We start from the raw sequence: 21,814 nt of genomic DNA, 5'->3' as shown, positions 1-21,814 counted from the left end.
TGACAACGGCAATTTCGGTCTGGAAGACCTGGCGCGGATTGGGTCTGGTGACCCTCTCGCGGGCGCGGCTCGGGGCTAGGACCGGGGAGACCCAGGAGAGGCGGCGGGGCGCGGGCGGCGAATCTGGCCGGGACGCCGCCGTCTGCGGGCGCTCGGAGGGGGCTCCACCTGGTCGCCGCGCCGCGGCCGGAGGGGCGGGGCCCGGCTTCCCCGAGGCGGCGGCGCCTCCTCGCTCCCGAGCGCGCACTCCCCGGCGTCCGGCGCACGCGCGAGACCGGGAGAGAGCGCGCCGCGGCGGCGGCGGCGGCGGCGGCGGCGGGAGCGGGAGGGGGAGGAGGAGGAGGCGTTGGCGGAGGCGAAGGGCGGCTGAGGGGAGGCTGGCCGCGCGCGCGGTGGTGGCGGCGGCGCCGGCGATCTGAGCCGGGCGGAGTGGAGAGCGACGGAGGGGGCGGAGAGAGAGGGAGGCGGAGGGGAGTGAGAGCCGCATTTCCAGTTCCCAACTACGAGTCCCGAGTTTGTAGATGGGGCTGCTCGGCGGCGTCTGCGGCTGAGGAAGAGCAGCAGCGGCGGGAGGAGGGGAGCGACGGCGGCGCGGAGGAAGCCGAGGTGCGAGCCGGTGAGTTGCCGGGGCCCCCACGTCTCTCGGGTAACGGTCTAGCCGCGCGCCGAGCCGGCCGGGGGGCGCCCTGTTGCTTGCGGCTTCGCGCCACGCGGGGACCCCGGCCCGCCCCGCCCCCTCGGCACCTGGGCTCGGGCGGGCGGCGGGGGCTGTTCGGCTCGTCTCGTGCGGGAGGGGCGCGCTCTGCGGGGCCCCAGGTTCCCGGGCTGCGGGCGTGCGGGCTGGCCGGCCGAGCGCGGCAACGTGTCTGGCCCATGCTGCCGGCTGCCGCGCCCCGCTCTCCGCCCGCGCTCCCCGGCGCGGCCCGGGCGGGGGCAGGGCTGGGGCTGGGGGCGCGGGGCCCCCTCCGAGAGCCGGGCGCGGGCGCCTGCACTCTCTGCGGCGAGAGTGGCGTTAAAGCATGAATGGAGAGCCGCGCCGGGGACGGCGGTTGCCGTGACTGACACTTTCGGAGTCGGTGCCCAGTGGGGGCGACTCCGCCGGCCTCTGGCTGCCTCTCGAGCTCCGAGTTCTTGGGGGAGGAGGCTTTCGGCGAGTTCTGCTGCCACTTCCGAGGCACGAGACTCCAGTTGTTTGGCCAGAGTGGTTTTGGGCCGAGCATACGCTGCTCCGGAGGCGTTTGCGGCTGAGGCAGTGCTTTCCGATTCTGAGTACGTTGGTCTGGAACCAGAAAGGTGCTGGCTGTTTTTGTTTGTGGTTTTTTGGGTTTTTTTTTTTTTTTTTGGCTTTTTTGGCGGGGTGGAGGGCTAGGAGTGAGTCGATGGAGGGATCTCACGGTCGGCGTGATGACAGGATGTGGATTGGTTGGTGGGTGTTTTGGCAGAAGGACTTTTTAACACTTTCTTGGGAGTTTAGGCTCAATCTCCCCAGTTGCTTGGATTACGGCTCGAGATTACATCCATTCAATTTCCATCCGTTGGGGCACGTAAAAGGGGGGTGGGGGCAGGCGAGGAAGGTAATTGAAGGCTGATGGGGAAGCTCAGAAAATTCTCCGCATTACTTATAAACAGCCGGTTAAGGTCAAGCTAGCCACGTTTTACTCTTTTTCCATGCCTTTGGGGATGGTTGGAATTTTACTTTGTGCTTCCTGACTTGGTCTTCTTGTTATATGGCTCGGAACAGTGGAGGTGCGTTAAAATCGCTCTTCAATGGGAGTATGGTTTAGCAGCCATTCCTTCCAGTGAAATCTTTCAGATGGTCGTTGGGAAACTTCCGTATGCCGAATATTTTAGGAGAGGTAACACGCTGTTAACCAATGCGGAGGTAGTTGCAGTACGCAGGTGTAACAACAGACCTCACGGTATTATTGTATTAGGCCTGATTATAGTCATGTCTTCTGAGGCCTGATTACAGTAAACAAAGAACTTTTGTGGATTGTGTCATTTTTGGGGTCATCTGTATCTGAAATCTATCATGTATTTAAATTCATGTTTAAATAGACGTTTGCACAATGTATTACTCTTTAAGGTCTATGCTTCTTTTAGTTTAGACTAGGGTTACATAATATACAAGTGGCAACATTTTTAATAGCTCTGTTTTTGTCCTATAGAGATTGCACACTAAATATTTTTATGCAAAAAAACAAAAACGATTCCGGGATGTCTGTGTGTGTCATTTTCTAATTGATGCCACTCAGTTGCTTTTCCACTTGGAATTTCAAAATGAATTTTTTCACGTTCTAAATTAAATAAACACTAGAAAAATTAGGGGCTTAAGCAAGTCTGGTAGCTCTATATAAGCGTCATTTTTTGTTGTTCTGTAGGCCAACTGTTGGATTTTTTTTTTTAAACGAATCATATTTTTCTTAAACATTCATGGGAGCAGTTTGCATTTTTCCTGAGTCTCATTTAAGGCTGAAATTGTTCCAGAAGACTACACAGCCTGCTTCTCTTCCTCCTCCCCCCACCCCCTCTTTTTAGCTTGGGATAACCAAGAAAATCATAATTGTGAGACTCCGTGTATGTTATCTATATTCTGCTTTTAAAACTGAAGTTGTTTGAGTATTTACCATCCCTTTATATACTTTACCATTTAATAATAGATGGTGAGCAGAAGACAACTGAGATTTTAATTAAATGCCCTTCACTTTTTTGACATCCAAGCTTTGTTAAAAGTAACATCAGAAAATTATTACAAGTTACAAATAATACAGGGTTAGTGCCGGTCAAAGGCTACCTAATTATAAAAACACCAAGAAAATAAATATTAAAAGAGGGAAGAGGAGCCATTTGTACTTTTTATGTCACTCGCTGTATTATAAATTACCTAGTTCTAGGTGGTTTTTTAAAAAGAGTGTCTTGCAAATTAGACATTAGGTTTTTAGCACTGGTTATACTTTAACAAGGTGGTTCATTTGGTAAGTGACTAAATTTGTATCAGAACATCACTTCAGGTAGATGTAGTTAACTTGCAAGGGATGTGCTTGTATTTATTTCTGGAGGAATGAACACCTGCCCATTAGATAAAACAAATACTGGGCTGAGGATATCATTAAATTATTCCTAAAAAATTGTACTGAGAAAAAAGAACCTATAGATTCTTTCCTTCCAAAAATAGTGTTCACATTTATGATATCATAAGAGCAGAAAAGCATACGAGGTCTCTTCACTGATATGGTGCTAGTATTGAATTAAAGATTTGATTTCTTCATTGTAGTTACCGGATTCTGCATAGATTACTTTTGGTCAGTCTCACAGAAGCTGCGATCATTTCCCAACTCTTCCTGTTATTTGTATGTGAGACCACTGGGGGGAGACTTTACAATTTAGGTTGACCGTATCCCTCCCTCCCATACACCGCTACTAATCATCCCTGAGCACTGCCAAACTGCTGCAAATGTGTTGAGGAGGATGCCCTCAGAATCAAGTCTTGATCAAGGTGTCTAAATGACTTTTATTTCTTTAACTCACACCACACTCAAAAAGTACCTCTCTTTATAGATTGTGTTATTAACAGTCTACTTTTTGGTTACGTGAGCTAACTAAATATCTAACATAGTGAAAGATGAGATTCATGAATACATTAGAGCTTTCAAAGATCTGACTTTACTGATATTAATCTTAGAAGCAGTGCAGGTTTAATTACTTGCTTTGCGTATATAGATATTAGTTATCCGGAAAGATCTGGAGAGAACACCATCTTATGTGAGCTGTACTGTATCCAAACCTCTTAAAGCTGATTGTTCTCCTAATTTAAAAAGCTTTCAGAGGAAAAGATATTGAAGCATCCTTTGTACCTAATTTTTATCACATAGGGGAAGTTCTTCCTTTATCATAGTAATAGAGATAAGATCGAAACCCACAACTTTGTTGACCATTAAGCTGTAGCTATTCTCAAGAGGTATAATAAAGTCAAAGAAGTCTAGTTTCCAGTTTTCTCTTCTGACAATATTTAACTTTGTTAACGTCCAATTCAATAATAGTGAACTCAGCAAAGGATGTTATTTTTATAGTAGTTTAGAAAGGACTTAAGTTTTTAAGTTCTTCTTTAAGACCTTTGTGCAATCTTGATCATAGTATTCATTCACAGTATAATAAGTAGTACAGAATTTGAAGTAGTTTCTACCATCTTTCCTAGTTTCTTCTTTTTTAAGATGGCTTTGCATTTTTTTCTTAAAACATTTCATAGTCCTCCAGAAGAGATATTTTCTGCTTAGGAAATGCTCATTCCTAGCTAACCTCAACATTGTGTTCAATACTTGGGTAGTAGTTTCTAAAGGTCTGTAAAGTTATCACTGATGCAAAGCAAAATGAGAATTAAAGACAATGTAGTGAGTTTTTCATAAAGCTGAAGTTATTTTCAAATCCTTTCCTCTGCCTACTAGTTCCTATACATGGTCTGATTCCTACTTACTTTACCAACTTACACTTTTTCCTCTTAGATCAATTAGTCCATTACCACTTCTTTATCATTCCCCCTTGTTCGCTATATTCCACCTACACTGCCCTTCTTTTTTTCCCTCAAATGTCATGGCTTGTTCCTGACTTAGGTCTGTTCCCTCTGCCTGGAATTCTCATCCTAAAGCATGACACAGCTGGCTCCTCATCATTTCAGGTTTCAGTTCAATTACGTTCTCAGGTGAGCATTATTATCTAACCACCCTGTCAGAATGGCACCATCCTCATTTCCCTGTATCCCATTACTTAAATTTTTTTCTGCAAACTGTTTATCATATCTGAAATTGTATTTTTATTTCATTATCTGTATACTCTCACTATAATGCAAGGTCCATTAGAACAGTGATTTTTTTCTCTTGTTTAACAGTATATGCCAAGAACTTAGATTTGTTCCTGGCACACAGCTGTCATTAAACAGAAACCTTTTTTTAAAATTTGAGGTTCTATCCCTCCTGAGGCTTTGGTGTTAAAATGTTCCTTTATGAAATGATTTGAGTAGATGATAGTTGTAGTAAGTAGGCCACTTTTGGCTGTAAGTAATAGAAATCCATTCTAACTGGTATGAACAAAAAGTGAGATATACTGTAAAGATGCAGGAGTGCCTAAAGGAATCCAAGGGTTCAGACTCTGGGACTCCAGTGCCAGCAGGATACACTTCATCTCTTCTCTTTACTCTTCACTGTGCATTTGCTTCACGTCTTCTTATGCTGTAGAGGACCACTTCCTAGTCCTCGTAATAGATGGCCACCAGCAGTTCCTAAATGTTCCCTGCACCAGCCCAGACCACAGGAAACAGATTCATCCAGCACCCATCCCTCCCCTGTTCAGCAAACTATACCATGTTACTAGAACTTGCTTGTACTTGCTGTAATCATGTGAAATAGGATTGGGCAGTCAACCCAAATAGGTACCGCAGTAATAATTCATTTTCACCCTTGACCACCCCCCGCAAAAGGCTGGTTTCCCCTCTTTTAAATTTTGCTGCTGTATGTAGTTGGAAGATTTGAAAAGCACTGTCCTGGGTTTATATAAAAGAAATGTCCTTTTATGGAAGGAATTTACCATTTGGTTGACGATAATATATACATGAAGGAAAGAAAGTGGCATGAACTGAGGAAAATATTTGCAACTTGTATAACAGACAAAAAGCTAACTTCCTTAATATATGAAGAGTACCTGCAAATTGATAAGAAAAAGACCAACCATAAAGTGGGCAAAGATCATGAACAGATAATTCACAGAAAAGGAAATTCAGATCGTTCTTAAACATATATATCAAGACATTCAACCTCACACACAATATAAATATCAAAAATTTAAACTATGAGATACTATTTTCACCTATTAGATTGACAGATCAAAAAAGTTTGATAGTACATTTAAAAATTTTTTATTTTATATCGGAGTATAGTTGATTAACAATGTTGTGTTAGTTTCAGGTGTACACAGATTCAGTTATACATATACATGTATCCCGTTTCAAATTCTTTTCCCATTTAGATTATTACAGAGTATTGAGCAGAGTTCCCTGTGCTATACAGTAGGTCCTTGTTGGTTATCTGATAGTACTTTTTTTTTTTTTTTTTTTTGCTGTATGCGGGCCTCTCACTGTTGTGGCCTCTCCCGTTGTGGAGCACAGGCTCCGGCCACGCAGCCTCAGCGGCCATGGCTCACGGGCCCAGCCGCTCCGCTGCATGTGGAATCTTCCCGGACCGGGGCACGAACCCATGTCCCCTGCATCGGCAGGCGGACTCTTAACCACTGCGCCACCAGGGAAGCCCCTCTGATAGTACTTTTGAAGAGGAGAGAGACTAACAGATGTTCTCACGCATTGCTGGTGGAAGTATATATCAATAGAATTTGATGTGATTGAAATTTCTGAAGATTACTAAGGTAAAAAGAACTACCTGGGAGTATGTATAAATTGGTGTAGCTTTTTATGGGAGAGGAAAGAACTAACTTATTTACCTGAACACTAACTTGTGTTGCTTTATTTTTGGCTTTAATCATGAAATAAACCCAGGCTAAGGTAAAGCGAGCAAGATTCTAAAAAACAAGGGCTTCCCTGGATGCAGGGGACACGGGTTCGTGCCCCGGTCCGGGAAGATCCCACATGCCGCGGAGCGGCTGGGCCCGTGAGCCATGGCCGCTGAGCCTGCACGTCCGGAGCCTGTGCTCCACAACCGGAGAGGCCACAACAGTGAGAGGCCTGTGTACCGCCAAAAAAAAAAAAAAAAAAAAAGATTCCACACACACACCCCCCACCCCCCACCCCCCAACACACACACAAAGGAGATTTTTTTTTTTAAGGATCATATTCAGTTCCCCTTCCCAGATCTCCTTTTCTTCTACTCTAGTACTGGTGAAGTTTGTGTCTAAATCACTGAGATTTCCATATACTTTGTATCTTTTCAGAGCCTTGTACTTTGTTAGCTACTTAGTAACACTTAAGTAAAGATTGAAGTGAATAGGGCTTAGCTTATTGGCTTTTTATAGCCACTTTATAATTTTATGCTTTTGGAAATCTTTTGTAAAAAATGATTTATAATTTCACTTAATATATGTACTTCAGATTTTATTACAATAAATGGTCATAGAACACTTTTATAAGTTTATTATATAATAATGGAACTTTTACATGGTTACTTTGTTCTATGAAGTATTGTTAGATCTTAGTTGGGTGGGAAAAATGTTGTGGAAAGATGGGGGAGGGCAGCTGAAATTCTTGGACCTTTTCTAGAAAAATTTGTGAGAAAGCGTGAGGAAGATGACTGAGCAGATCGGGGCCACATGCTTAGGAAAGGAAAAGTAAAGAGTGAGGGATTTATAGAAAGTATGTGGTGGAACCCAGAGGGGCTACATCTTGGGAGAAGTTTTAACCTAGGAAAGTGCTGTTGATTTAGTTGAATGCATACTTTGAGGATACATTATATCCTTCATGAGACTTTAATTCTGTAGGTCTTTTGCCATGAATTGGCTCTGATACAAGGGTTCTCTACCTCAGTGGGTATCAGAATCCTTTAGAGTTATCTCACACCAAAGGATTCTAACTTAGTAGGTCTGGAGTGGGGCCAGAGCATGTTTACATTTTTTAAACCCCCAAGAGCCAATATTTGTAAAATAATACATCCTGTAAAATATTCTTTTTAATGACTGAATCAGTCAGCATAGCTTTTATGGTCCTTTACCATTTAGATAACTAACCTCAGAAGGTCTGTCTCACCTTGGTCTCTACTTTAGCCAGATTGATAGCTCTACAAGCATCTACTTGATTTCGATTGCTTTGCTCACTTTCATGCTTTCCCCTTCTTTGCCCCCTTATTTCTTCTCTGCTAATAAATGTTTAAGCTTGCCTCCCCCAAGAAGCTGTCTTTGGCTGGCCTCATCCACCATTTATCTTTTCAGTATAGGACAAATTATAACGTAACACTGACATAGCTGGAAGGTACACATCATATGAAGGGCTGATTCATGTGTTTTCCATCCTGAGTCTTGTGTATGTATTCCCCTGTTTTACTGTTTGAACATCCTTATTTTTTCCTCTTACTACCAAGGGCTTGGAGCTTAGACAGAGTTGGCTTAGTATCAATAATGGCATCAACAATATATTTGAATGCTTACTATGTTTCAGGAGCTTTGCTAAGTGTTCTCCACACATTATCTCATTTGCTCATCAACAGTTTTTTAAAAATCAAAAACCCTTTTCTGATTGAGTTAGTTTCCTGTGGCTGCTGTAACAAATTGCCACAAACTTGGTGGCTCAAAACAAAAGAAGTTTATTCTCTCACAGTTTTGGAGGCCAGACGTCTGAAATCAGTATCATTGGGCCAAAACAGGGTGCTCCCTGCAAAAGCTCAAGAAAAGACTATGTCCCTTGCTTCTTCTACAGTTGTTGGTGGTGCCAGAATTCCTTGGCTTGTGGGTGCATCACTCCAGTCTTCAAGGGCATAATTGCAAATCTCCCTCAGCTCTGTTCTTCTCATCACATTTTCCTGTGTGGGAGAGAAGGAGAACTCTCTCCTTGCCTCTCTCTTATAAGGACACATATGAGGCCCCCCCTATTGTTCCAGGATAATCTCCCCATCACAGGATCCTTAATCACAGCTTCAAAGATCCCTTTTGCAAATAAGGTAACATTCACAGGTTCCAAGGACTAAGACGTGGATATTTTTTGACTGGAGCTCTGGGTCAACGTTCTTATATAAACTTGTATATTATCAGTGATCCTAACTTAGGAGCAAAAACTTAAAAGTTTGTGAAGGAATCTGAGTGTAGGATCCTTGTAGTGTTTTGTGACTCCTGGATTGTTTATAGCTGTCTTGCTTACACTTAATTATACAACAATTTGGATTTTTTGTTTTCTTGTTTTGTCACTTGCTTTCTTTGGGTCTTTCCAAAGCATTCAACTTGGTTTTCGTATGAAGAATAATATAACTCTCATGGTCTTGTATCAAATACAACATATATATATATATATATATATATGATGTGTGTGTGCGTGCACATGTGTACGTGTATAAAGAAATCCAATTTTGTACAGAAAAGAATGGCTCTCTAAGATATTGCAAGTTCATCTTCCAGTTGTAGCTCATATAAATAGCTTCTCATCTGGTGATATGGTGAGAGCTAATGTCACAGTTACTTCCAGATTTTAGGAAGTTTTAGAAAATTTTAATACTATAATGACAGTTTATAAATTACTTTATTGCTGTTACCATCTTAATGCTTGAGTTACTTTTCATTAACTGTAACAAATATTATTTGGGGTTTTGCTTACTAGCAAAACATTTTCACTGTTTCTTATATAGTGAAATGATACAGTTTCTTGAAACTGGGTACTTTATTATTTTTTTACTCAGCAAGGCAAGATAGTTAGCGATATGGGTTGTAATTCCAGTTTTACCAACTTCCAGCTCTTTTACTTTGTTCAGGACACAGAGCTCTGTGTGGTATAAACAATACACTTGCTGGCAGAGATTCTGGTGTTACTACTAAACTCAATATACCTTATCTCTAAAATAGGGATTATAACATCTACTTTATAGGGTTGGTGTAAGATTTTAATTGGATAATATATGTAAAGTGTCTAGCACAGAGTCTGGTACAGTAAATATCAGTATCCTTTTCTTCTCTTACTGTTTGGTACAGTGTTACGTGTACAGTGGATAATATTTGTTGAACAAATATGTCTTCAGTGCCTTTGCTTGATTCATACTTTCACTTTTTTCTTTCCAGTATAAGAGCTATGTCTGTTAGTAAATATTTTTTTAAAAGAACTTTGCTTTTAAAGTAGTCTAGTAAGTTATGTGCTGTTGACTAAAATTAATAAGTCTTATTTGTATATGACATTTCAGTGTGTTTACAAAGGCAAGTTAAATATTGGGTGGAAAGATGACTATGTAACCTCAAAAATTCCTTCCAACGTAATCTAAAATTTTTATAAAATTCACACAATCCTGAGTTTTCCTCCTGCTTTCTCCCTAAAATCTAAAGAAGTAAGTAGTGTTTGAAAATGTAGCACTTTGCTTGGAATGAAGAGAATGACCATACTTATAATATGTTCATAATGGTCCATTTATCATATAATAGGAATTCTTTAGTATTTGGAATGAATGTTGCTGTCTTCAAGTGGATTTGTCTTTTTATTTTACCTTGAATATGTATTTTTATATGCATACAATAAAATGTTTTACGGGAAGTTTCATTTTACATAAAACTATTTGCCTTTTTATTCATCTATTAAATATCCTGTCTGGGACTTTGGTATAAGAAACTTGGGTAGTTGAGTTAAAGAAATTTAATTCATTGGAGTTGCTTATTTTAGAAAGTAAATGATGGTCATGCGTAATTTTATATAAGTTGATTCAGATGGTTTTTTTTGTGTTTTTTTTTGTTTTTTTTTTTTTGCGGTACGTGGGCCTCTCACTGTTGTGGCCTCTCCCGTTGCGGAGTGCAGGCTCCGGACGCGCAGGCTCAGCGGCCATGGCTCACGGGCCTAGCCGCTCCGCGGCATGTGGGATCTTCCCGGACTGGGTCACGAACCCGTGTTCCCTGCATCGGCAGGCGGACTCTCAACCACTGCGCCACCAGGGAAGCCCTAAACCACGTTTTTAAGAAGGTTGGAACACCCTGGGAGGCACATGGGCAAAGCCATCACAGTATGTGCTTGCCATCCTTAGCACTGGGTTCTTGAGAAACCCAAGGTAGAGAAATTTTCCCTGAAGGAATTTAAACTGTTGTGGGGGAAATAGGATTAAGGATTCTGAGACTGTGAATGAACCCTTAAAAACCTTATAAACTTTTAATATCCTCCCAGTTAAAACATTAAATATATCAAATTATCGATGACATTTTATGCAATTCTGTTTGGAGATCCCGGGTACTATACAACTAGTTTCCATTTACCACTACTTCCTTGAAAGAAGTGTTTCAGGATTTCCAGTCTTGGGGTAGCGGGGGACAGGAAATGCTTCATAAATCCTAAGAAGCAGTTTTTAGGACATCTTATTCAGAGCCTTTCTTATTTTCACTTAAAGGTTACTAACTTCAACTTCTGTTTCTAATTGTTGTTTTAGAGATAGCATAACTTGGATATTTGAGGTAAAAGAATAAGCTTTTAGTAACCTTTATTTAACTCAGCTCGCTATAGCCAAGTGGGTATTTATATTTCCTTTCGGTCCGTGGTAACTTCATGCCAGTTCATGTCAGAACGTGACATAGTGGGACACTGACTTGGCTCTGATTGTCCTTCCATTCTCATCTCTGTTCTCTCCTTCCCAACAGACTGTGATTCTAGATCAAAGGCTGGAAATTTGTTTTGTCTCTGTTTCTATCTCTCTTAGGAGTGCCCGGCAAATATCTTCTACTCTGCCATCTCTTTATTTCCCTTCCAAACCTGCAGTTCCCTCTCTTCCAAAATATCTCCAGAAACAACAGCTTAGAATTTGTTACACTCAAGTAGAAATCTTTACCAAAAGTAAATCTGTGTATATATGTATATACTGGAATTTCACATAATATGAAGGTTACTTTATATCGCTGTTTGAGGGAAGAAATGGTCTTTGTGTCCCCTCAGCCAAGCATTGTCCCATGATTTTAGGCAATGCTTGATATTTATTATTAAGCAAATTAGGAAACCTCAGAAATTAGCATATAAGTAGTGGTTTATCATGTGCAGCAGACTGTAAGTTTTGAGATAGTTTAAGAAAAGAAATTCTTACCTGTAGGGAGGGACTTGCTGCTCATTTGATTGGATTAATTTTTGAGATATGTCCTAAGATGCTTTTAGCTCTAAAACTTTGATTGTAAAAAAGCAAGAAGGGGGGGCTTCCCTGGTGGCACAGTGGTTGAGAGTCCGCCTGACAGTGCAGGGCACACGGGTTTGTGCCCCGGTCCGGGAGGATCCCACATGCCGCAGAGCGGCTGGGCCCGTGATCCGCAACGGGAGAGGCCACAACAGTGAGAGGCCCGCGTACCCGCTCAAAAACAAAAAGCAAGAAGGGGGCCATCAATTGATTAGGTATTGAATAGCCAAGAAAAAAAGAATATTGTTGGGTGAGGTAACATGAATGAAGGCATTTGGGTGGGAATGAGATAATGTGGTTGTAGGTATAGGAAGTAAAAAGATCAATGTAGTCAGGACAGAGTTTGTATTAGAGAATAGAGGAGTTCAGTTGAATAGATGGAAGGCTAGACTTTTTTTTTTTTGCGGTATGCGGGCCTCTCACTGTTGTGGTGGTCTCTCCCGTTGCAGAGCACAGGCTCCGGACGCTCAGGCTCAGTGGCCTTGGCTCACGGGCCCAGCCGCTCCGCGGCATGTGGGATCTTCCCAGACCTGCGCACGAACCCGCGTCCCCTGCATCGGCAGGCGGACTCTCAACCACTGCGCCACCAGGGAAGCCCCAGGCTAGATTTTTAAAAGAGAAATTTAAGCATTTCCAGATGGCAGAAAGCCCTCTTTTTCTAATACGGTATTGTCATTAAAATGATGTTTTAACGTGATCTGTGTGATAGTCTTATGCTGAGTGGATTACAGCTAAGAAGAGAATAGTAGTAGAAGACTTGGCAGTGGTAATTTAAAGGTGAAGCTGCGAGAGCTTGGAAGACAGGTGGCAGAGAGAATGGGGAGTATAAGATGAATACAGGGAAATTGTGAATTCACTGTGGCTGATCAAATGGAATATAGAGGTATTTTTCAAGGTAGTTTTCAAGGGATTCCTAGGCACAGGACAGTCCCTGGATTTTCAGGGTTTAGGGATCTTTTCCCAAGATAAGCCCTGTTCTTGTTTTAAAGGTTCATTTAGGTTCTTATTTTTAAGTAAATTGTTACATTCCTTAGATTTAAACAGGCTGTTCTCAACTATATTTGACCCTTTTTATTATTATTAAAGGATAGAAAAGTTCTTTTGAGACCACTTACCTGGGTATTAACTAGTAAGTCAAATTATATTTGGACCAGCATGATATACTGTTAACTTTCAAAGGAAGGGTATTTACCATAATGATGATGGAGGCGCTTTGTGCGTGTTGTCCTGGAGGGGAGGGACAGAGAAACTAAAAATTAGGAAAAAGGGAAACTTAGAAAAGCAAGACGCTCATAGTACTGATGAAGATGATAAGAATATTAAACCAGGAATATTAAATTTTAAAAGCATTCAAATGCCTGAAAAACAAAACAGTGTTAGAAGTTGTGGGGAAATATGAGATGTGATTTGATTTTTATTATCAGAAGGCATATATAAAGAATGGTCATGGGCCTTTCTCTCTGACTTTCTTTTTTTTAATTTATCAGAAAACCATATAGTAAATACCTCTTGCAACCATGATGATACTTTATCTAGAAAGCCAAATTATTATGAGACACTTACTGGGTGATCAAGAAAAGTGAGGCGATTTTGATGCTAGAAACGTCAAACTTTATTAGCTTGGTTTGCATTGTATTTCAGTGTATATTGTGTAATTGTGTATATTGTATTTCAGTGTAATCAATGTATATTCTAAAATATACCACTGATTCTTTAAGGGGGGCAGTTTTGCTTCCCATGGGATATTTGGTAATATCTGAAGATTTTTGGTTGTCACAATTTGGATAAAGGTGCTTATTAGCATCTAGTGCTTAGAGGCCAAGGATGCTACTAAACAATTCATAGGACGGCCCCCCATAACAAGGAACCAAAATGCCAGTAATGCCAAGATTGAGAAACCTTGGAATATGGAGTAGGCAAGTTCTTCACGGGGAATTTTAGAGACCTGGTCAATTTATTATTTCCTTTTTTCTAGATTTGACCAGGTATTGCCTTCTGTTAATGCACTTTCTTCCCACAGCTTACAATACACTTGATTGTCACTGTTTTCTTTATTGTGTTCTTATCCTACGGCTATATCTTGGATACTTTGATTAGACAAATATTTCCAAATACTTCGATCTGTCTTCTCTTAGGGTGACATTTTTCTGCTAGGACTATGTATCTTGTGTTTCCTTTTACTAATTTAATTCTTGAGGGATCACACTATTTTCAAATTCTGAGGGCCTCTTGATGTGATTTCTTAAGTACTTTCTTTTGTAAGAAGGCTTTTTCATGTGCTTCAAGTCCCAGCTCTGGGTTGAGCTAGTTCTTGAGTCCAGGTGTTTTTTTTTTTCTGATGATATTTGTATCCATTCTAATATTTTCGTGCAAGGTAATTTTTTTTCTGACAATATTTGAAACTGTTGTAATCTTTCTATTATACAAGTTCATTTAAATGAAATGTTTAACTCCTAGAAAAACCATCTAGGAGTTATTTCTTTTAGAATAATTTTATCCCTGCTTATAGATAAAGATTACCCTACATAAAACAGTTGCATATGAGAAGGTATTTTAAAAGGTATTAGAATGGTTTCATAATGATAAGTGAAAAACATTAGGAACCGGGTTTTTTTCCTTAACATACCTCAGTTTGATGTTCATCTAAACGTATTGGCCATTTAGTAAAATATAAGTGCAGTATGCCTGTGTGTACAGTTGACCCTTGAATAACATGGTGGGTGGTGGGGTGTAGGGGCTGATAGTCTGGATATTTATCATTGGTCCTCTGTATCTGTGGTTCCTTGACACCTGTGGGTTCAACCAACCATGGATCGTGTAGTACTGTAGTATTTACTATTGAAAAATATCCACGTGTAAGTGGACCCACACAGTTCAAACCCCCATTGCTCAAGGGTCAGCTGTACTAGCTACTCTGTGTACAGGAAAGGAATAGGGAGGGGAAGCAAAAGTATAAAGAAATTATGTAGTAGTCAGGATGTGATGGATCCATATTGTGTGTGTGTGTGTGTGTGTGTTGAAAATTTGTCATCTTTGAGAAGCAAAGTTCTGGAGTAAGTGTAGGGGGGGTTTTCTGTAGTAAATATTTTCTGTCTCCTTGTAGTACACATCACTTATATCTTAATCTTCCATTTTCATCTGTGCAAATGTTTCATTAATTGACCTTCCGTCAGTCTAAAACTGATCTGCCTCACTGATAGATCACTTGTTAAAAAGAGGATTTCATTGGCTTGTTAAGCGACATATTCTGGAACTGCACAACAGAACCATCCTACCCCACCACTTCAAATGTGCGTAGTTATTGTTTTGAGTCTTGACTCCTTCCTTGGGCTTCTGTCAGCCGTGGAGAGCACTGCAGTTGCAGCTGCTGCCTCCCAAAAGAGGTTTCGGATCCTCACTGCATGAGCACACAACCAGCGTCAGTAAGTCTGTTTTAATTCAGGAGATACTTTGGCTAAGAAATATTTAAATGCTGGAAGAGACTGCTCTTCTGAGTCTAGGAATTGTAGGGTAGTCTGATGCACTGCTTTTATCCTTGGTGTGCTGAGCAACCTAGTTTATCTAAAAGGAGAGATCTATGTTGACTGATGAGCAGGACAGCTGTCCCTCCCATTACTTGTTTATATACATTTATTTTTAATTTTTAAAAAATATTAATGATAAACAGTTAAAATAGTACAGAAGGATGAATGTACAATGAAAGTTTCAAATTTTCTGTTCCCAGTTTTACTTCATAGCGTTATTCGTTGATAATAGCTTCAGATTTAGTCATATCAGTAAAGTGTTTCTCAACAATTGCTCTTTGGCATTTTTGGCAGTACTGTGCTTTGTCTTGTGGGATTGTGCTGAGCACCACTTAAAGTTTAGCGCCCCTGTTCTCTACCACAGCCATTGGAGCATCAAAGATGCCCTCACACATTTCCAAGTGCTCCTGGGGAGGGGAGTGGTACTTACCCTGGGTGAGAGTTTTGTAAATTTTAAAATTATGCTGTGTGTCTTAGAAAACATGCGTCTATTTTTTCAACTTTACCCAGTAACTATTGACTCTACTATAAAAGAAGAATATTTGAGCAAACATGCACTTCTCAAGGGAGGCCCAGAAAAAAATCCACTTGGGAAGAACTGCGCTTACCTCTGATGGCTTAGATTACAACATTTATTCAATCTTACCTGCATTCCTTTATGATAGTATTACTCTTGTGTTTTCAATTACCTATCTTTTTTTTTTTTTTTTTTTTTTTTCTCATGAGCTTTTTTTGTTATTTTCGAATTGTGAGCTCATGCTTGGCAGGGTTTTATTCAAGGGATTCTGTGCAGCCTGGTTAGGGGACACATTCCTCCAGGGAAGATTTGCTAAAGGTTTTCTTTGGCACCTGTGTAATTTCTCAGCTTGGGGTTTTCTGAACTAGGTAGGTATATTGGAGCCCTGAAGCCGTGAGAGTAGGCTGTGGTTACAAATTCTCAGGTGGTATTTGTCCCCTAATACAGAGTTCAAGCTGAAAAAGGTTCATTTCCTCGCTGTCTTCCTTTGCCAACAGGGACAACTTTGCCAGGCCATTCTTTTACCAGGTGGAGCTTAGTCCTGTAACATCCCTGATCTATATGGAGGGGTCTAATTGGCATTTCTTCTTTTTGAACAGACCAAGGCCTAAACTGCTGCTTCTGAACTGGGTACTGAAATCTGCAAACACTCCATGCAGCCATGACTCAAGCACATGCTTACCAGTTTGTTTTTATCCTCTTCATGTTGGCACATGAGGAGTTTCTTGAGGACTTACTCTTGTACTTGAGAGGATGTTTTTGGTACTTTGCTTAGCATTTCTAGGCATTTTGTGAGAGAATTACTTTAGATTTTCAAGTCCATCTTTTTGCTAGACATGCAAGCCTCTTCACCAGCTTTCTGACTTCTAGTATTTCCTAAAATTTCTGGTTTCTAATCTTTCATTTCTCTCCCATCTCACCTCTAGTACTGTTGGTGTTCTGTTCTTTTTAAAAAGCATGATTCTGTCACGTCAGTGGGACCTCAGAAGGGAGACAGTGTAGGCATGTGTGCTCAGCCTTCCATTGTGTCTGGAAGCTTGTCACATAGTTTTTAGCTCTAAGCCCATCGATGCTAACTGACCTGAAGAAAAATAAATCTCTGTAAATGCCTTTTCATTTAACTGTGACTTTTTTTTTTTTTTTTAAGTTTGAACTTAAAGAGCTTGATGTTTGGCTATAAAAGAGGTGAAGGAATCGGGATGGAGGATGAAGTTCCGGCCATTAACTGTGCAGTTGAGCAAGGCCTTCCTGGTGTGGGGAGCAGTGTGGGGATCTTACCATGAAGTGTAAATATATAGGGCAAAATTACATTACAACGATGAGAAACTACAGTTTTTTTAATTACATGCAATAAATGTTAACTGCAGTATGTTTGGCATAATAATAAAAATTAGAGTTCAAAGATAAATAAGATGCCATTTCTGCCCTCAGAGAATCCACTAATTTTGTGGTAGAGATAGACATGTAAATGCAAATACAGTCACTTCTCATTATTCATTTTTTGTGGTAGTTTTGTTCTGTAAGTTCTCTGTGAACACTGAATTAGGCAGTACTGAGTCATTGTTTCTAGGCTAAAAGAGGGTTAGGTTCCTACAAGCCTCTGATCACATTTTCATTAACTGGTCAATACTTAACCTTGCTTTATGTGTGTTTCTGTTTAAAGACACCTTGATATATGTGTGTGTGTGTATATATATATATATATATATATATATAGTTGATTCATTAACATTGAATGGCCAACAGCACTATAATATCATGCCTGAAGGAAGCTCATCAGACACTTGTATTTTCTCTGTAAGGCACATCACCCTACTTTGTGCTTAGGAACAATGGACAGCAGGTAAGCACTATGCTTGGGGGACATTTCAGACAGTGAAATCACCATGAAAAAGCACAAAAATTTGAAAAATGTGACACTAAATAAACTATGAAAAGGATACTTGTTTTTGGTGTGAGAGCTGAAACAACAAGGCGCAGTGTTGCCTAATTGGACCTAAGCTGGGGATGCACACACTGGGCATGTTGTTTTTGCTGCTCTGTGTCTGCATATGACAACAAAAGCACTGTGAGTATTGACTTTGAGGCTTAAGGTAAAATTTAACAAGTGGGTGAATTCATAAATACAGAATCCGTGAATAATGAGGATCAACTGTACTATTCAGTAAGTGCTGTATGTTCTATATCTTCTAGGATGAGTCAGGAAAGGCTTCATTTGAGACCATCAAGATGAAGTCACAGCAGTATGAAGCAATAGGTTTATGGATAGCAAATGGCTTGGTGTGGCTGGAATTAAAAGGGCCCCTTTAAGGGGGAGCAAGAGAGGATGTTTGAACAGTTAAAGGGGGGAATATAAGGTCCTTATGCCTCATATGGCCCTTATGCCATGTTAAGTAATTGGAATTTTATAGGTGGTGGGGAGCCGGTGAATGATTTTAACCAGGAGGAAACATGGTCATATTTGTATTTTGGAAAGCTCACTCTGATGGTGGTATTGGGGGTAGATAAAGTAAGAAAAATAAGTAAAAGGTGTTAGAAGTTAAGGTGAGAGAGGATGAGAGTATGAACTAAGGAAGTGACAGTGGAGATAAAGAAAAAGGGATGTGTTTGTAAGATATGCAAGACAACAGATTGAAAGGTCTTGGTGGCAGATTAGGTAGCAGGAATAAAGGAAATTGAACAGGTATATCTGGGTGCCATTAATTGAGATAGGGAATACTGGAAGGTGACCAGCTTTAAGAAGTAATTTGATGAGTTTTGGGCATGTTGAGTTCATTGTGTCCGTGGGATATCTTTACAGAGATTAGGCAAGAAAATATCATCTTATTTGATAGAGTTTTGAGAGACATTAGCATATATTTGTTAATTGGTTGATGAATATCTGAATGCCGTCTGTGTGTCAAGGCACTGTCCAGTGCTGGAGGAGACAGAACAATGAGTGAATTTCTAGCAAGGGAGACAGACAACAAGCAAAGATACTTTCAGATGAGCCCTAGGATGAAAACAAAACTGATAGGAGGGAGAATGACTGAGGATGTGTGTGAGGGAGAGGAGCTTCTTTAGACTGGGTGTTAGGGTTCACTTTCTGGGGCGGTGACATTTATACTGAAGCAAAAATAAAGAGATTAAGGATATGCATGTGGGTATCTGGGAAGATCATTTCAAGCAGAGAGAACAGAAGATGGTAAAGATGGGAGATGAGAAATGGGAAATAAACTGGGCATGTTTGAAGAACAGAAGGAAGGCCAGTGTGACCAGAGCGGACCACGGGGAGAGAGTTGTAGCAGATGAACTCAGAGGGACGCACAGGGTGCCAAGTCATGAAGGCTCTGTAGGTCATGGTCAGGAGTTCGGATGTTTTTCTAAGTGCAGTGGGAAGCCTTTGGACGGTTTTAGCGCAAGAGTAACAAAATCTGTTTATGTTTTAAATGATGGTTCTAGCCAATCTGGAGAATATTGTTGAGAACTAGAGTGAAAGCAGGGGAGCAACTGAGTGACTACTGAAGTAAATGAGCAAGAGATGGTGGTGGCTTAGAGTAAAATGATAGCCGCCAGGGGTACAAGAGTTGGATTTTGAGTCAGTTACTTAAGATTATATACTTTTCTTCTATTACCACCATCATGGCTGAATTTAAAAACCACTTTACCATTGGATCTGTTTTGAATTCTACGTATTTTTCTAAGTGCGTGTAAAAAGTGTTATCTTGAAAAAACTACCAATGAAATTTACTCTAAAATAATCTAGTTTGGGGGATACTAAAAAAGATTCAAATTTGCATATTTAATACAATCTGGCAGTGATGCTATAGTTATATTTCATGTTTATTAGTGCTTATTGTATAAAAACACTTTCAGACAATTCTGTTGGTTCAATTATAATACTACGTATTTTCTTATTAAAAAACCATTGGAGCCTTAAACTGCTTTATTAATTAGTGCTTAGGTCAGTAAAAATTACTAAAAGCAGGGCTACTGCATTGTGAGAGCAAATTAGGAACAGCACTATTTGAGCTGTTTAAAAAAAAAAAAAACTCTGTAGATCTAGCTTTTCTCAGGAAGAGCTCTGTACTTTAACAAGGATGCTTCTGGACACAGCATGGAGCCAGGACCAGGGTGGGGAAAGATTAGAGATCAGTAGACCAGTTAAGAGGCTTTTAAAATAGTCTAGACAAGAGAAGATAAAAACTCGAAACCAAAGGTCAGAGGCTGGAAATTGTGATGAGGATGAATTTTTGAGACTTTTCTGTAGTAGAATGAGAAGGATTTGGAGGAGAATTTGATGTCTAGGTTAGGGAGAATTTTAAAAAATCAGATTCTGAGATTTTAAGCTTTGGAGAAAGGGTGGGTGGTGATGTCATGATAACAAGAGCTAGAATCTCTAGTTAGGGTGAGTGACTAGTTTTGAAAATGGTAAATTAAAGGCACCATATTTGGGGTTCCCGGGGAAAGTACAATACATTAAGAAGGCAGTTGGGGAAAAGTGACTGCTATAACTAAGATTTGAAAATCATATTCAGATAGAAACTGGTTGAAGCCCTAGAAGTAAATATCATTCAAGGAAAGAGTGAAGATCTGAGGAACACCAACAGGAGTGACAGCCTGCCCTCAGGCAGAATGTGGACAGAATACGTGCTTGATTTTTCAGTTAGCTTGTTCCTAAGCATAGTTAGGAAGTTTGAGGAGAGTGGTGGCTAGGGAAGCCAGATAGCGGAGGTGAATGGGAAGGTGGAGAACTGAAGAAAAGATGCCCAGGGTGAACTACTCTTTAAAGAAGCTTAGTAGCTGTGATGGGCAAAAGGAGAGAGAGGAGGGTATGACTTAAAAGTGAAATGGGGGGCTTTCCTGGTGGCACAAGTGGTTAAGAATCCCCCTGGCAGTGCAGGGGACACGGGGTTCTAGCCCTGGTCCGGGAAGATCCCACATGCCACCGAGCAACTAAGCCCGTGCGCCACAACTACTGAGGCTGAGCTCTAGAGCTCATGAGCCACAACTACTGAAGCCCACGCACCTAGAGCCCATGCTCCGCAACAAGAGAAGCCACCGCAATGAGAAGCCCGCGCACCGCAGTGAAGAGTAGCCCCCGCTCGCCGCAACTAGAGAAAAGCCTGCATGCAGCAGCGAAGACCCAATGCAGCCAAAAATAAATTAATTAAATAAATAAATTTTAAAAAGTGAAATGGGGTTCAAAATGGAGATTTAAAATATCATTACTGAAAGATGAGGAAGATATTAAAACTTAAAAATGTGGGAGTTACAAATGAAAAAATACTGAAGTTACAGGAGAGGGATAACCCGTGGGTCATGGTCCTACAGTGGGTGGGAGGGACTTGATTCATCACACAGACAGCAGCTTTGTAGAGGACTAGGGGCATATTTTCTTGTGAGATTTGAGGAGAAAAAGGTAAGGAATGGTGCTGATACAGTTGATTCTACAAGTGGAGGGGAATTTCAGTAAATCATAAATGATAGCCTCTTTTTCTTTCCCTTCTGACAAAATCATCTGCTGACTAGGGTAGTAAATGTTTGAAATAGAGAATGTGAGAGAACCAAGGGGCAAGTAATAGAAGTGTGAAGCAGTATTTGGGACTTCGCTGATTTGGGGGGAAATAAGGAAGTTTGAGCATATTGAAAAAGCTGGGGATAAGAATAGGAAGGAGGGCACTGAAAGGAAGGAAAGAGCTGTGGAAATCAGAAGTGAGGGGAGATGAAGACAAACTTGATTCCCAGATAATTTTGTCTAGGGCTACATTTATTGAAATGAGTGCAGATGAGCTGTAGCCAGGCTAGTGGGTGAATCTTTTCACTAAGTCTTAATGTAACTACACCATTAATGCAATTTTGTCAAACCAAAGCATATGAAGGAAATTCTGTTAAAGCAGAAAACTGTCATTACAGAAAAGGACTTGTAAAAACTTTCTGCAATATTTGAAACAATATTTTTATGTAACCTTTTA

General features: G+C 40.7%; 1 protein-coding gene across 2 annotated transcripts in view; it reads left to right on the top strand.

The window, feature by feature from the left end:
• The first annotated feature begins 346 nt into the window (after positions 1-346).
• The window catches only part of MPP6 (membrane palmitoylated protein 6), a 109,383-nt gene continuing 87,915 nt past the window's right edge, over positions 347-21,814 (top strand). The window contains exon 1 of one of the 2 annotated variants that reach the window (XM_032642741.1): positions 347-616. The gene's annotated coding sequence lies outside the window, so the exon portion shown is untranslated. The remainder of the gene's footprint in view (positions 617-21,814) is intronic. The other variant, XM_032642742.1, reaches the window with a different exon arrangement.

Source organism: Phocoena sinus, chromosome 9, assembly GCF_008692025.1.
Source record: "Phocoena sinus isolate mPhoSin1 chromosome 9, mPhoSin1.pri, whole genome shotgun sequence".
In the NCBI taxonomy this organism is placed as follows: domain Eukaryota; kingdom Metazoa; phylum Chordata; class Mammalia; order Artiodactyla; family Phocoenidae; genus Phocoena; species Phocoena sinus.
The sequence above is the reverse complement of the archived record's forward strand: the minus strand, read 5'-3'. Positions and strand labels throughout refer to the sequence as shown.